A 13,956-nucleotide genomic window follows, 5' to 3' on the forward strand; every position below is an offset into this window, starting at 1 on the left:
ACAACAATTCCGGACCCTCTGGAAATTGGGTGAGTCAAAGCGCCGGAAATCGACAAGGAAAGGCTAACGCAAAATGCTGGTATTGTGGTCGAAAGGGCCACAACGAAAGCGAGTGCTGGAAGAAAAGAGTCGACTCGGACAAAGCCGGATCGACCTAGAAAGACGCAGACATGCGTCACCGATCGCAGTTCATTGGGGCCCCGGAGAGAGTCGGGTAAGGACCAACCCTCGTAATGAAGCATAAGGTCAATCGGATGGGAGTATGCGACTCTAAGTTAGAAGAAGTTTGGTATGTGGACTCCGGAGCTTCAAACCAGATGACGAACCACAAAGAGTGGTTCTATATTCTCAAGAAGCCGGAGAAGCTGAGGGTAGTTGAAATCGGAGACGACACAATCGATTCCATCAAGCACATCGGAGATGTCCATCTGAGCCATGTTGACCAAAAAGGAATAATGAGGAACGTCTTGCATATTCTGACGATCACCAAGAACTTAATGTTGGTCGGCTAGATCGTAGATCAAGGAATGTAGGTCCAATTCACTCACCACGGATGCGTCATTGAGGAGGAAGGTCGTATCATCGTGCTAGGGTGCCGGGATGGAATAATGTTCATCCTCAAAACCAATGATGTGGGCACCGTTATGTCCGCAAAAGGGCAGAAGGTCGAGTCAGACATCGACCTGTGGCATAAGCGGATAGGCCACATCAACTTCTGGAAGCTTCAGGAGATGCAGTCGAAACATGTGGTTTTTGGGGCAAAATTCAGTGGCCGGAAAGACCAAATATGTGAAGCTTGATAGCTCGGGAAGCAGCATAGGCTTCCATTCCCCAACGAGAAGAATCGGAGCTAGAATCGGCTCGATCTTATTCATTTGGATGTGTGGGGACTGACACAAAACGTGAGCATCAGCGGGAATTGATATTTCATTTCCTTCATCGATGATTTCAGCCGACACACTTGGATCTATCTGATCAAGAAGAAGAACAAAGTCTTCTCGTGCTTCCGGGACCTAAAGACTCATGTGGAATGAGAAATCGGAAGAAAGGTCAAGTGCTTGAATTCGGATGACAGAAAATAATACTTTTCTGGCTAGTTCACGAGTTATCTACAGACCAAGGGAATTCATTGAGAGTCCTCTTGCAAGTACATGTCGGAGCAAAATGGCGTGGCCGAATGTTGGAATTGGACGTTGGGAGAAGCAGAAAGGGCAATGCTAGAAGAGAAGTGCATGCCTTGGAACTATTGGGCCGAGACAATTCGGATTGTCGTCTACATATAGAATCGAACATCTGCCTCCGGGACAAAGGTGTTGTCCCATGAATTGTACTTCGAGCAAAAGCTGAATTTGGTGCACCTACGGGTATTCGGAAGCATTGCATATGTGCATGTGCTAGATGAGAAGCGAAAGAAGCTAAATGCCAAGGCTGAGAAGTGTATCTTGGTTGGCTACTCCGATGAGCAGAAGGGGTACAATTGCTACAACCCCCGGTCAAAGCAAGTCCGAGTTAGCCGCGATGTCGTCTTCGATGAATCAACATCTTTGTACTTCTCATCACCCGAACCCGAACTGATTACTGAAGATGTTGCAACAGATTCCGGAATAGAGGGAGGCATAGTGGAATCCGAGCAACCAGATAGTCCGACTTCCATCCAGATCAGTGGACTGATTCCGAATTGGTTGAGTCGGAGCGATCAACCGGATGACGAACCAGCGAGTAGTGGAGACTCGACCGTGCTCTCCCTGTGCAAGGAATTGAGGAGGCGGTTCACGCGAAAGGAGAAATGGAAGAAGAAGATGCCGGAATATGACATCGGTAGGGATGAATCAGATCGTAGTGAATCCGACTTTGGGAAGCACGAAGAAGGATCTCTGGAGGAGAGGCCAGAGTCGGCCAAGAGGGCCATCAAATCGGTAGCGAAAAGTTGCGCTGACCTACCTGCCAAAAGCACCCCATAGTTTGATACGGATATAACCAGTATATGGCGCATCATTATGCATACATGGTGAAGGTGGCAGTCATGCGTGAGCCGGAGAGCTACGCCAAGGCGGCTAAGGATCCGAACTAGCAGCAAGCCATGGAGGAAGAGATCCACGCGCTCATGGAAAATGAGACGTGGGACTTGGTGGACGTACTGAAAGGAGTGAAGCCGATCGGTTTCCGATGGGTGTATAAAGTGAAATACAATGCCGATGGCTCCATCAATTGGTACAAGGCCCGGTTAGTGGCGAAGGGCTACGCGCAACAACACACTCGATTATGATGAGACCTTCGTGATGGTCACGAAGATGACGACTGTCCGTGTCCTGCTTGTAGTGGCAATGACGAATACATAAAATGGATGTGAAAAACGCATTCTTGCAAGGTGATCTTGAGGAACATGTATATATGGTTCAACCCCCCGAATTTTAGTCCGGTATGAACACGGACTGAAGTAGGCCCCACATGCTTGGAACGCAAAGATCATGCAACAATTGCGTCGGATGGGGTTTCCATTGTCGAAATCAGATTCTTCACTCTCCATCTGATAGGGTCATAACGGGCCGGAAAGCATTTTGCTCTATGTGGATGATCTAGTCATCGCTGACGCCGACCAGGAAGGAATCAACTGCGTCAAGTCCAAACACTCGGCATCATTTGAAATGAAGGATCTTGGGGACCTTCATTACTTCCATTGGATTGAAGTGATCCGCACCCCGGAAGGCATACTAATTAGTCAACGTCATTATGTGTTGAGTATGCTCTTCACATTTGGTATGACAAAATGCAAATTTGTCTCGACTTCGTTGGATAGGAATGTGAAGCTTCACCCCGACTCCGGAATGGCATGCGATCTGAAATGGTTCTCACAGACTGTCGGAAGCCTTATCTACTTGACCATCACCTGGCCGGACCTCAGCTATCGAGTCGGCTTGATTAGTTAGTTCATGGCACATCTGATTGTGGAGCATCTTCCGTGCGCGCACCGAATACTCTGGTATGTCAATGACACTAAGGACAGAGGGTTGCGATATCGGGCCAGTGTAGCCGGACAATTAGTCGGCTACACGGATGTCGATTGGGCCGGAAATGTCGGCAACTGCAGGTCAACATTTGGATTCGCATTTTCACTTCCTAAGCGTCGTGGTCGCCTGGAGCAGCAAAAAGTAGTCGATAGCCGCACTGTCAAGCACCAAGGCCGAGTATAGAGGAGTGGCCGTCGTGACATGCAAGGTCATTTGGCTCAAATGGTTATTGAAGGATCTGTAGGTGGAGGTGTTTGATCCGATGACGATCTACTATGACAACCTCAGCAACATCCAGCTAAAGAAGAACCCCGTCTTCCACGCCCGGACTAAGCACATTGAGGTGCATTACCATTTTGTCTGAGAGCGAGTCCTCTACGGTGAAGTCGAACTAATATATGTTTCGACAGATCGGCATATTGTCGACATCTTCACCAAACCTCTCGGCCTAGAGAAGTTGCGGCAATTTTCGGGCCTGCTTGGTCTCGAGCACCTTGATATGCCGAACTTGAGGGGGAGAGGTGACACCGAAAAGGAGGAGAGAGATGATGATGTCTGGAAAGCCGAATCGGATGAAGAATTCGATTTCGGATCAACTGAAGAAGTCGGAATGTTCGAGTCGGCTGAAGAAGTTAAGGACGGATAGACATGTGTAGATAGAACGAACAAGTGGAGACTTGTCAGATGCAGGGGGAGCGACCACAAAGGGAAGCTAGAGCCAAAGCCAACCGAAAAAGGGGGAGTTAAAGCCAACAAGGCCAAGAAGAGCAAGCCATGGACATGGTCTGATGTCGTGAAGGGTCTGAAGATTGAGGAAGAGTTGGACATAGCCAACTCAGACAAGAACAGGAATGAATTAGGGATGGCTGATTCGGTCATGAGTCGAAGCGAATCGGAATCAACCGATTCAATCAAAATATTCGATTCGGAGGAGCCAAATCATTTGGCCAAGCCATCGAGAGGATAGGGGAAGTCGACATTGACACAGAGGCGATGATGGGTCGAGAAGCATCAGAGTTGCGACAACGAGGGAGTTGACTTGGGCCAAAGGAGCAGACAAACCGACCGAGAAGGTCGAGGTGCGCGGAACTGGACGGGTCGTGAGAAGAGGAACCAGACCGACTGAGGAGCGCGAGCCATGTGGGAAGATGCCAGGAGGAGCCGGAGGAAAAGACCAGTGGACACACACACAACGATTCGACCTCAAGTTGAGCTTGAGGGAGAGTGTTGAGCGGACAAGCTCAACCAAATCCGGATCCGCTCAATAAGCCAAAACCGGATCGGTATCCGGAACGGAGAACCAAATAGATACCTGGATCAGTGTCCGAATAGATCGGTATGCAGAACCTAGAGCCGGACTGGAGAACCGGATCGTACTCCGGAATAGTGAGAACCGGTAGGCCGTTGGAGGCCTACGGTTTGAGCCTAGTACGTAGGCATATTCCTCAGAGTCAATGTCAGTCGCCCGTATGAGTAGCAATGGGCCCGGTTCAGTTCGGTTTCTTGGCCTTGAAACCAAACCAAACCAAACCATTTATTTATAATAAAAACGAAACCAAATTGTTTACGGAAATTTTAGAACCAAACCAAACCGGTTTATCATAAATCAAAACCAAACCAAATCATTTTTTTGAGATATTGATTATCATACATATTATGAATTTATGTGAGAAAATCATCATAAATTTGGTTATCATACTTATCATAAATTTAGTTATCACACTTATTATAAATTTGGTCATCATACCTTTCATAAATTTAGTCATCATACATATTATAAATTTGGTCATTATACTTATCATAAATTTGATAATCATACATCAAAAGGACACTCTACTTATAATGTATATAAAAGTTAAAAGTTAGCCTAGAGGTGAAAATTTAGGAATATTTTTTAACCTATAAACCTATAAACCTATAAACCTTTAAACCAAACCACAAAAACCGAAACTGCTAAACCGCTAAACCATGAAATTCAAAACTGAACCGAACCAAAACCAAACCGGATCATAACATTTGAAACCAAATGGTTTATTTATTTTTGAACCAATAAACCGTTAAGCCACGGTTTAACGGTTCGGTTCGGTTCGGTTTGAGCCGAAACCGGGCCCATTGCTACGTATGAGCATTGAAGTACATGTCAGTACTTCAGTTAGTCGTTTTAAGAACTTGTATAAAAAGTGTTCTGTAGGACATTCATATAAACAGAGAGTTTTATTATTTTGAATTGAGTTCTGCTCTCTTTGTCTCTCCTGTGTAGGTGTGTTTAAGGTTTCCATTAAACCTTCATCTCTATTTCTGTGTTGTTTGTTGTTATCTGGACGAGCCAGTTGTTTACGCTTCCACACATAATTCTTTACAACAACACCACCAAATCCCTCATTCCTAGTTGTCATGTGCACAATTTTCACACCCTTCTTGCAAATTTTCACGAAATCTTTCGTGAACACAATGTCAAAGAGTCGTAAGGAGAGATGGTGGAAAGCAAAAATGATGAGTTTGTAAAGATGATAATAGGGGGATGAAGCAAATAATGTAAAATCAGAAACTATGGAGGGTACACCATAGAAAGTGGTAGGTTAATGAATCGTTGCTCCTGAACAACTCACCATACAAAAGTGGTTGATCCTTGGGGAACCACCATGGAAAAAATGTTGGGATTTCGGTCCCTCCGGATGGGATCTTCAGAACCGGATGTAGAAGACATATTTGTAAATATGTTTTTAAGTAAGCCCATGGAGGCTATATTTGTAAATAGTCCTAAAGGAATATTAGTATAAATATGACCTAGGGCAAACACTTATTAGTGTAGTTGTTGTCATATTGTTGTATAGAGAGAGCGATAGAGAGAGCGACAAAGAGAGAGAGTGAGGTACAGAGAAATACTCTGTTGTAACCGCCGGTTGGCGAAGAAACAGAGCTCGAGGTCGTTGCCTCCGAGTCTCTGATTGCACCCCCTTCTCTCCATAGTGATAGTTCGGAGTCTGTGGGCTCCCGTGGTTTTTCCCATTCTGGGTTTTCCACGAAAACATCCTGTGTTCACTTTTGAGTTCCCATTTCTATGTTCTCCATCCTAATTTTATGTGATTCTAGACTCGGTTGTGGTCGAGTAACATTCTGCGATTCTCATCAATGTGGTATCAGAGCGAACAACACAGGAAATGGAAGAATCGTTCGACGACATGTTCAAGCTCATCGGCTCCAACTACTCAGTGTGGAAGTCGAAGATGAGGGATATGTTGATGGTCAAAGATCTTTGGTTGCCGGTTCAGTTCGGGGACAAGAGACCGGATAAGATTGACGCCACAGTGTGGGAGGTGATGCACATGAAGACGATGACATACATCCGGTGCTTCATTGACATGAGCCTGTATGGCGAAGCAAATGAATGCCTTCCAGGGACTGATACATCAGGCAACCACGTTGGAAGTACCACTCGCCGAGGAGGTACTTGCTCTACTCCTGCTCGGTTCCCTCCCGGATAGTTGGGAGACGTTAGTTGTCACGTTGGGCAACGCCGGGCCGGAAGGAAAACAACGATCCCTAGCAAGGGTCAAGTCAAGCTTACTAGATGAGGAGACGTGTCGGAAAGACAAGGAGGTGATCTCCGACACCAAAGCCCTCCTTACCCAATCGGAACGCGGAAGACAAAGGTATCAGAGTGCCCCGAACTGGGAAAATTGGGGACACGGTCAAAGTCAAGGGGGAGGACCACTTGCTTCTATTGCGGCAAGCCGGGGCACTTCTAGAAGAACTGTCGGCATTTCCGGAAAGACAAGGGAACCGACAGTACCGATTCGAAGAAGTCACAAGACCGAAACGGTTCGGATTGGCGAGGCCCAAACCGGAAGGGAACGACGACGATCACGGCAAGTGAAGAGGAACTAATGCTCATCACCGAGGAGAGTGAGTTGAACCTTGCCGGCGACGAGACAACGTGGGTTGTCGATTCCGGAGCGTCGTTCCACCTTAACCCGGACCGGAAATGCTTCTCATCCTACACAGCCAGTGAACACGACTGTGTCCGAATGGGGAATGAAGGTACATTCCGAATTGTCGGCATAGGAGACGTGTGGTTGACAACACCAAACGGATGCAAGTTGCTACTGAAGGATGTCCGACACGTTTCGGAGGTTCGATTGAACCTAATATCAGCCGGTCGGCTAGATGATGAAGGCAACAAAGGTAGCATCCGGAACGAAGTCATGAAGTTTAGTAAGGGGAGCCTAATAGTGGCTCGGGCCCGGAAAGTCAACACATTCTACCTGATGAACGTCTGGGTATGCTGGGAAGAAGAAGTGAACGTTGCTTCCGACACTACCGGTGAACAAATTGGAAGATGCCTAGAGGACTTAACGTTGGCATTGAACAAACTAAAGGAAGCTAGGCTCCGTAATAAGGGGAGGTTTGATCGAACACATCGTCTACGTTTGACATTATTTTGGACAACCAACAAAGTACAACGAGGAGGTTTGTGAAACAATGCTTTGGGCCGTACATGTTAATCAAAGTTAATGATAATGTTATCTACCACCTCACTAAGTTGGAGGGAATGAGGTTAACAATACGAATAGATGGGAAGAGAATTAAGACATGCTAGAACGAGAGGACAAAGAACCATAAATTGAAGGTCTTAAGTGAAGAGAATAGCGCGGAATATAGCTCGGCCACAAACGAGTAATGAATCACTTGAATGAGAATGAAACACAAAAATGGGAAATAGAGAGTGAACACACGTACACGCACACACAATAGAGAGTACTCAAGATGTTTACGTGGAAAACCCTAATGGGAGAAAACCATGGGAGCCCACAGACTCCAAGCTATTACTATATATAGGAAAGATACAATCAGAGACTCGGAGGCAACAACCTCGAGCTCTGTATCCTCACCAACCGGTGGTTACAACAGAGTATAACTCTATATCTCCTCTCTCACTATACAATAGTTATATCAACAACAATATGACAACCACACACATTAAGTGATTGCCCTAAGTCATATTTATACTTATATGAACTTAGGACTATTTACAAATATAGCCACAATAGGCTTACTCAAAAAACATATTTACAAATATTTCTTCTTCCGGTTCTCACCGGGTCCACTTCATTCATAACCGGATCCCATTCGGAGGGACCAATTTCCTGACAATCGCCGCCTTTACTCCGCATGGGATGTCTTGCCAACCCGATCCTCTTTTAGCACACGTCCAACTTGTTGGTTGTCAACACCTTGGTCAGCATATCCGACCCGTTCTCCTCTGTGTGGATCTTCGTCAACACGAACTCTTGATCTTCTACTCTCTCCCGGATCCAGTGGTAACTCTTCTTCCGGTTCTCACCGGGTCCACTTCATTCATAACCGGATCCCATTCGGAGGGACCAATTTCCTGACAATCGCCGCCTTTACTCCGCATGGGATGTCTTGCCAACCCGATCCGCTTTTAGCACACGTCCAACTTGTTGGTTGTCAACACCTTGGTCAGCATATCCGACCCGTTCTCCTCTGTGTGGATCTTCGTCAACACGAACTCTTGATCTTCTACTCTCTCCCGGATCCAGTGGTATCTCTGTTGGATATGTTTCGTCCGGGAATGGTAGGTTGCGTTCTTTGCAAGGTGGATGGCACTTTGACTGCCGCAGTAGAGCCGATATTTCTCCTGTTGGATCCCTAGCTCTCCGATGAAGTCCTTCATCCAGATTATCTCCTTGCCGGCTTCTACAGCTCTGGCATGTACTCCGCCTCTCTGGTTGACAATGCAACCATCTCCTGCAGCCTCGACTGTCATGAAACAACCCCCCCTGCACAAGTCATGACATATCCGAATGTAAACCAGCTGGTATCCGCATAAGCCGACATATCCGAATGCGTGAATCCGTCAAGTTGGGGATTACCGGAGCCGAACCGGAGGCATATAATCTGTTAGTAAACAGGTCCCTCCGGATGGGAAGTGAGAAGAACAGTACTGATGAGCAAACTCTGTAAGGCATATACTCTGTTAGGAAACCAGATGTGGAGTACCCGGCAACGGAAGACCCGGTGAGAACCGGATGACGAGTACCCGGCAAGAGCCGGATGGTGAAGACTCGGTGAGAACCGGATGTGGAGTACCCGGCAATGGAAGACCCGGTGAGAACCGGATGACGTGTGCCCGGCAAGCGCCGGATGATGCAGGCCCGGTGAGGAGTGCTCACCGGATGAAGGGACATATTCGTAAATATGTTTCTGAGAGTCCATCGGGACTATATTTGTAAATAGCCCAAAAGTCATATTAGTATAAATTAGACTTAGGGCAAACTTATGAAAATGTTGTTGTCATTCTTGTTGGTGCAAGACTAGAGAGAGCGTAACAGTGTATAGAGAGAGAGAGAGAGAGAGAGGGAGGAAGAGGTCGTTGCCTCTATTGTAACCGCCGTCTGTGGCGAAGATCGTGAGCACGAGGTCGTTGCCTCCGTGAGCTCACTGTTGTAATCATTGTGATATAGTGATAGTTTGGAGTCTGTGGACTCTCGTGGTTTTTTCCCTCTCAGGGTTTTCCACGTTAAACATCCTGTGTACTCTTCTCTCCTTTGTGTCGTGCATTTCATTATCCTTTTTTCTGTGTTTGATTCTAAGCTTGGTTGTGGCCGAGCGTTGTTCATCGGGAGCACATAGTTCCTATCATACTCGAGGTGCCTTTCAAATACCAGAGTATCCACTTGACCGCGTTCTAGTGCTCTCTTCGGGGATTGCTCATGAACCCGCTCACCAGTCCGATTGCATATCCGATATCCGGCCGGGTACATACTATTGCTCACATCAAGCTCCCGATGGCAGAGGCATATAGTATCTTCATCATATCCGTCTTCTCCGCCTTTGTCCTCGGGCTTTGTTTTCCGGATAGCTTGCAATTTGTTGAAAGTGTCGATCCGACCGGTTTCGCCTCCGACATATTGAACCATTGGAGCACCTTTGTCACGTACTTCTCCTGTGACAACCACAACAACTTCTTCAACTGGACCCGAATGATGTGCATTCCCAATATCTGTCTTGCTGGACCCAAGTCTTTCATTGAGAATGTTCGGTTCAGAGCCTTCTTCAGCATCTGAATCTTGCCTTGGTCTCGTCTGACGATCAACATATCATCCACATATAGGAGGACTATCAGGAAATCTCCTTCGTCAAATTTCTTCACAAACACGCAATGATCGGCCTGCGTCTTGTGGTACCCTTGGTTGGTCATGAATGAGTCAAATTTCCAGTACCATTGCCGGGGGTCTTGCTTCAATCCGTATAAGCTCTTCTCCAGTACCTTCCCGTTCTTTTCAAATCCTTTTGGTTGATGCATGTAGATCTCATCTTTAAGGTCGCCATGTAGGAATGCCGTCTTGATGTCTAGTTGATGTAATGGGTGATAACGGCCTCCCTCCTTGGGCTATAAAAGAGAGGGAGAGGAATGAGAAAGGCATCGCGCATTAGAGAGGACGACGTGGAAAACCCTAATGGGAAAAAACCACGGGAGCCCACATACTCCAAGCTATCACTATATATAGGAAAGATACAATCAGAGACTTGGAGGCAACAACCTCGAGCTTTGTATCCTTGCCAACCGGCGATTACAACAAAGTATAACTCTATATGTCCTCTCTAACTATACAATAGTTATATCAACAACAATATGACAACCACACACATTAAGTGATTTCCCTAAGTTATATTTATACTTATATGAACTTAGGGCTATTTACAAATATAGACACAATAGGCTTACTCAAAAAACATATTTACAAATATTTCTTCTTCCGGTTCTCACCGGGTCCACTTCATTCATAACCGGATCCGATTCGGAGGGACCGATCTCCCAACATTAAGATCAACGATAGTGATGAAGAACTGGACGTGGTAAATGGAGGTGAAGAGTGAATGTTGGTACCACACTTTGCACATATCAAAGGATATGCACGTTCGGTGGGGTGGATGTCATAATGTGGGAAATGCATAAAAGGAAATAAGTTAAAATAGGAATATCAAAGAGACTGAATGATAAGTTGAGGTTGTGGTATGTAGGAAAAGTAACGTGTTGCATTTAAAAACAATAAAAGTCTTAACTCAATTGATAAGAGTTTGGGAAAAAAAGTCTAAGCTCAATTGATAAAAAAGTCTAAGCTCAATTGATAAAAAAGTCTTAGCTCAATTGCGTAATATGAGTGATAGGTCAAAAAATAGAGCGTGTAATTGGGAAAGAAAAAGCATGGTGCATGCTAAAATAAAGAAACATCCACTAACTTTATTCGGGGGAGAGTCTCTTGAATCCTATAAAAGGAAAATGAGAGCTCATTGTTAAGGTGGAAGGAAAGTGAAAGACATAGAAGCTCTACCAAGATTAAGAAGTGAGGAAGCTAGGGTTACGAATCAAGAGGGTGTGTAAGACCAACATCGACAAGAGGTGATGTCACCGTTGTTGTTGGGATGTTGCACCAAAACTCAAGGATCTCCCCTTGAAGCTCTAATTGCGAACTTAACTTCTCGAATTATTCTTTTCTTCTTCATCATCTTCTTCTTCTCTACAACATACTTGTTGACTTAGGGTTTTATTTTCTTCTTCTTCACGAAATTTAGGGTTCTTCGTTTATGATTTATTTCTGAGAGGTTAGCACTATTGTAATCATTTACCCCAAAAACTTGTAATCCCTATTTTATAAAAGGAATTTCTTTCTTAATCTAATAGTTTCAGGTTTAATATTGTGAAATCTATTCCTAATCACATATTCTTTGAGCTCATCTTGTGTTATGTTGTCGTGCCTATCGACACCAGATCGTTGCATGAGTCGGGTGGGAACCGTTGGGGTTTTCTACTAGGAGGCAAAGAATTCTAAAACAGATACGAATGTGAATAGATATTAAGAAAGAGATAGAAATTCGTGAATCCCACAAATATAATGAATTAGTTGAACTTAATATTTAAAATCACAGTAATAAATTGAAATAGTTTAGAATAGATTAGAGTAGATTGAGAAAAGAGATCAACAGTTGTGAATCCCACAAGTATTATATTACTCAATATTTAGATCGTAATAAAAAACCCAAGAATCCATCATCTCAATACATCTTTCTCTTCCCTTCATATCGTAACAGAAGAGGCTAAGTATATCTTACCACTGTCAGAGACAAGATGCCACATGGAATGGTGAGGGTTGAACCCATGATCTTCTGGTCTTATTGGGCAACCTTACCAATTGAGCTAGATCCATCTATGTATTATTGTATTGTGTAAGACTCAACTTATTCACTATAGATTGATCACTAGAACTTTCAAGAACCTTCTAGAGAATGCATCTTCATGCACTCTCTAGAAGTCTTCTAGCTTTCATGCATACCTTCACATTCTTGTATAAATACTGGGGTGCACCTTGATTACAATCAAGGTGAACAACACCAATTACGAAAGCATATACAATTCTTGTTTATTTGTCTATCCTCTCTCTTGCTTGTTCTCTTGTCTATGCTCTCTCTCCCGCTATCTCTTAATATTGAGCCTCGTGTACTTGTCCTTGACAATCATGTGATCTTGCTTATGCTCTCGCTCTCTCTTAGTACTTAGCCTCATTCCACCTGTTCGTGACAGTTTGTTAACCTTTCCATTTTCTAAGCCTCAACATGTCGGATCTTACCGAGAGAATAAATCACCTGATGGAAGCCATGCATCAACTTTAACTTGAGAATGACAACCTTCGGGAATCGTTACGGAAGCTTCAAGTTGGAACACTGATGGAACTCGAAGAAGAAAACAACTCTCCTCCTACATCAACAAATGTTCTACCTATCGAGCATGGTTCCTTGTCTATGCTTTCTCCAACTCCTTCCCATCCCACTACAAGTTTGGAGCCCAATATTAGTTTACCTGACAAGTTCGATGGCATGAGGAAGCACTTCTGAGGGTTCATAAATCAGATCAAGCTTATTATCCAACTACAACCTCAACAGTATGTGGATGATTTTCGTCAAGTTGGTCTCATCGGGACCCTTCTGTCCGGAGCTGCACAAGCCTGGTTTGCGCAGTTGGTCGAAACTTCATCACCACTTCTACAAAATTTTCCTGCCTTTCTGGCAGAGTTTGAGGCAACATTTGGGGATACGGAATAATGCCGAACTGCCATCACCAAACTCTATTCATTACATCAAGATATGCGTCTGGTATCCGTTTATGCCTCTGAATTTAGACAATTAGCATGTGATGTTCAGTGGGATGGCCAAGTTCTTTGCGACCATTTTCGTCGGGGCCTTCAAAGCGAGATTAAAAATTTACTACTCAACTTTCCGGAGCCTACGTAATTGCCGCAAGCCATCACGCAAGCAGTTAGTTGTGACAATCGGTTGTTTGAGCTTCCTCAAGAGGAACGAGCAAATTCAAGGTGGAAACCCTCTTCGAGATCTTCTCCATCGTCATCGTACGATGACTCCGTGCCGATGGAAATTGATCGAGCTCACACCCTACCACTCACTGAGGGTGAACAGAGGTATCACCGAACCAACAGACTATGTTTATATTGTGGTGCATCCACCCATCTCATTCGTTTTTTCCCAATCAAGAATAATCAATGACAAATATCTACAAACAATACGACAAGATGGCCCCAACAACGGGGAAACAACGGTGTCCAACTACAGTAGGAGGCATGTGGTTGGACAATCTGCATTCGTGTCGCCCCCATAGTTCGGCTACATCGACAGAAGATTTCTCCTTTTTGGTAAGCATCCATTTCAAGCCGATTTGAATTAGATCCTTAGCACTTCTAGATTCCTGGGCAAAAACGTGTTTTACGGACGAAAGGTTCGTTCATAAACACAAATTCCCGGTTGTTCGATTGTCCAAGCCAATCCCAGTGGAAGCTATCGATGGACGCATGCTTTCTTCGGGAGCAGTCACTGAAGCCACTATCCCACTTATCTTATAGCTCGGGGACCA

This window comes from Azolla caroliniana, unplaced genomic scaffold, assembly GCF_043228905.1.
Source record: "Azolla caroliniana isolate FFs.n. ecotype wild unplaced genomic scaffold, voAzoCaro1.0.p SCAF_2, whole genome shotgun sequence".
Classification (NCBI taxonomy): domain Eukaryota; kingdom Viridiplantae; phylum Streptophyta; class Polypodiopsida; order Salviniales; family Salviniaceae; genus Azolla; species Azolla caroliniana.